This window comes from Triticum aestivum, chromosome 5D (genome assembly GCF_018294505.1).
Source record: "Triticum aestivum cultivar Chinese Spring chromosome 5D, IWGSC CS RefSeq v2.1, whole genome shotgun sequence".
In the NCBI taxonomy this organism is placed as follows: domain Eukaryota; kingdom Viridiplantae; phylum Streptophyta; class Magnoliopsida; order Poales; family Poaceae; genus Triticum; species Triticum aestivum.
Genome location: NC_057808.1, coordinates 181850446 through 181854492, shown reverse-complemented (window position 1 = coordinate 181854492; position 4047 = coordinate 181850446).

Here is a 4047-nt window from a genome sequence, read left to right as displayed (position 1 = left end):
TAGGACTCAGCTCACTTCACTTCACTCAGCTCACTTCACAATTTTCAGAAGGGGGTGGTGGGTTTGCTTTTGATTCCTCCTATGCACACAAGGTGTTCGATGAAATGCCCGAGAGCCTGAAACAAACATGATATGAAGTGTCCGAGCCACACTTGAGCTTTCTCATTTATTTTTCCTCCACGATCGCGGTTAGCAACTTGAACCTTTCATGTGTCATTGATAAAATACCCATGTGTGTAGTTCATTGTTTAATTTGTATTATTTCTAGCTAGTTAGTTTAACAAATGCATGATGGTTAATTATATACTTTATATAATAATAATGCAGATGAATCGGCAATGGATGTATGGTCCCCGACTCTCCGGCGAGTTCACTACGGGTTTGAAAGATTTCCTCGTAGTGGCAAATGCGAACAAGCAGCAAGGTTTTATTATTTGTCCATGTGCTGTCTGTAAGAATCAGAAGGGTTACTCCTCCTCAAGAGACGTTCACATGCACCTGCTTCGGCACGGTTTCATGCCAAGCTATAATTATTGGACCAAGCATGGAGAAAGAGGGGTTAGAATGGAAGAAGATGAAGAAGGGGATGATATCGATGACAACTATCATGATCATTTCGGTGATACTTTCATGGAGGATGATGCTGAAGGTGGGGAAGGGTTAGGTGAAGGTGAAGAAGAGGCACATGATGAGCCCGCTGGTGATCTTGGTCGGACCATTGCTGATGCACGGAGACGCTGCGAAACTGACAAGGATAGGGAGAATTTGGATCGCATGTTAGAGGATCACAAAAAGTCGTTGTATCCAGGATGCGATAATAGTCTGAAAAAGCTGGGCTGCACACTGGATTTGCTAAAATGGAAGGCACAGGAAGGTGTAGGTGACTCGTCATTTGAAAATTTGCTGAAAATGTTGAAGAATATGTTTCCGAAGAATAACGAGTTGCCCGCCAGTACATACGAAGCAAAGAAGGTTGTCTGCCCTCTAGGTTTAGAGGTTCTGAAGATACATGCATGCATTAACGACTGCATCCTCTACCGCGGTGAATACGAGAATTTGAATGAATGCCCTGTATGCACTGCATTGTGTTATAAGATCAGAGGCGATGACCCTGGTGACGATGTTGAGGGCGAGAAACCCAGGAAGAGGGTTCCCGCCAAGGTGATGTGGTATGCTCCTATAATACCACGGTTGAAACGTCTGTTCATGAACAAAAAGCATGCCAAGTCGTTGCGATGGCACAAAGAGGACCGTAAGTCCGACGGGGAGTTGAGACACCCCGCTGATGGAACGCAATGGAGAAAGATCGACAGAGTGTTCAAAGATTTTGCAGCTGACGCAAGGAACATAAGATTTGGTCTAAGTACTGATGGCATGAATCCTTTTGGCGAGCAGAGCTCCAGCCATAGCACCTGGCCCGTGACTCTATGCATCTACAACCTTCCTCCTTGGTTGTGCATGAAGCGGAAGTTCATTATGATGCCAGTGCTCATCCAAGGTCCAAAGCAACCCGGGAACGACATCGATGTGTACCTAAGGCCATTAGTTGATGAACTTCTACAGTTGTGGGCCAAACCTGGTGTACATGTCTGGGATGAGCACAAAGGAGAGGAATTTGACCTACGAGCGTTGCTTTTTGTAACCATCAACGATTGGCCTGCTCTCAGTAACCTTTCGGGACAGACAAATAAGGGATACAATGCATGCACGCACTGCTTACATGAGACTGAAAGTGTACGTTTGGTTAATTGTAAGAAGAACGTGTACCTGGGTCATCGTCGATTTCTTCCCCGAAATCATAACGTAAGAAAGAAAGGCAAGCATTTCAACGGCAAGGCAGATCACCGGCCGAAGCCTGCGGAACGTACTGGTGCTGAGATATTTGATATGGTCAAGGATTTGAAAGTCATCTTTGGAAAGGGTCCTGGCGGACAATCAGTTCCGCGGGGAGTTGACGGGCACGCACCCATGTGGAAGAAGAAATCTATATTTTGGGAGCTAGAATATTGGAAAGTCCTAGATGTCCGCTCTGCAATCGACGTGATGCATGTTACAAAGAATATTTGCGTGAACCTGCTAAGCTTCTTGGGCGTGTATGGGAAGACAAATGATACAAAGGAAGCACGGCAGGACCAGCAACTTTTGAAAGACCCAGATGACCGGCATCCGGAATGGTTTCAAGGTCGTGCCAGCTACGCTCTTACCAAAGAAGAGAAGGTCATTTTTTTGAATGCCTGAGCAGTATGAAGGTCCCGTCTGGCTTCTCGTCGAATATAAAGGGAATAATAAACATGGCGGAGAAAAAGTTCCAAAACCTGAAGTCTCACGACTGCCACGTGATTATGACGCAATTGCTTCCGATTGCTTTGAGGGGGCTCCTACCGGAAAATGTTCGAGTAGCCATTGTGAAGCTATGTGCATTCCTCAATGCAATCTCTCAGAAGGTAATCAATCCAGAAGATCTACCACGGTTACAGAACGATGTGGTCCAATGCCTTGTCTGTTTCGAGTTGGTGTTCCCACCATCCTTCTTCGATATTATGACGCACCTCCTGCTCCACCTAGTCGAAGAGATTTCCATTCTCGGTCCTGTATTTCTACACAATATGTTCCCCTTTGAGAGGTTCATGGGAGTATTAAAGAAATATGTTCGTAACCGTGCTAGGCCAGAAGGAAGCATCGTCAAGGGCTATGGAAATGAGGAGGTAATTGAGTTCTGTATTGACTATGTTCCTGACCTTAAGCCGATTGGTATTCCTCAATCGCGGCACGAGGGGAGACTAAGTGGAAAAGGCAAGATCGGAAGGAAATCCACGATATGTATGGACGGTCATTCTATGACTGAAGCACACCACACAGTTCTGCAAAATTCCAGCTTTGTGGCTCCGTACTTCGAGCAACACAAGAATATTTTACACTCGGACAACCCGGGGAAGCCTGAATCCTGGATTAGAAAGGCCCACATGGAGACTTTCGGCAGTTGGTTGCGAAAACATTTAATGAATGACAATGATGTTGGAGATCAGCTGTACATGTTGGCCAAGAAACCATCTTCGACTATAACGATTTTCCAAGGGTACGAGATAAATGGGAATACATTTTACACCATCGCCCAAGATAAAAAGAGCACCAACCAAAACAGTGGTGTCCGCTTTGATGCAGCAACCGAGAATGGGCGAAAGGTCACATATTATGGTTACATAGAGGAGATATGGGAACTTGACTATGGACCCTCCTTTAAGGTCCCTTTGTTCCGGTGCAAATGGTTCAAGCTAACAGGAGGTGGGGTAAAGGTGGACGAGCAATACGGAATGACAATGGTGGATTTCAACAATCTTGATTACCTTGACGAACCATTCGTCCTTGCCAGAGATGTCGCTCAGGTTTTTTATTTGAAGGACATGAGTAGCAAACCGAGGAAACGGAAAGATAAGAAAACGATCAGTACATCATGCGATGATCCAAAGCGCCACATTGTTCTTTCAGGGAAAAGAAACATCGTGGGAGTGGAGGACAAGACAGACATGTCAGAAGATTATAATATGTTTGGTGAAATTCCGCTCTTCAAAGTGAACACTGACCCAAGCATTAAGTTAAATGATGAGGATGCTCCATGGATACGGCACAATCGTAAGCAAGCAGGGACACAAGGGAAGAATTGATGTGTAATAATTTATTGTACCAAACTTTGTATTTGGTCGATGAACTGAATGATGTATCAAACCTTTTGTCAAACCTTCAAGGGATTTTTAAATGAATTAGTTTTATTTTTCTGATTTTTTTGATATATAATTGTATTTTTAAGATTTTAAAATGAATTAGTTTTATTTTTCTGATTTTTTTGATATATTATTTGTATTTTTAAGAATTTAAAATGAATTAGTTTTATTTTCTGATTTTTTTATATATAATTGTATTTTTAAGATTTTAAAATGAATTAGAAACAAAATAATATAAACTTTAATAAAATATATAAGTACAAACAAAATAAAATAAATTTTAATAACATAAATAAAATTGATTCAACTAAAATTATCGAAGTATTTT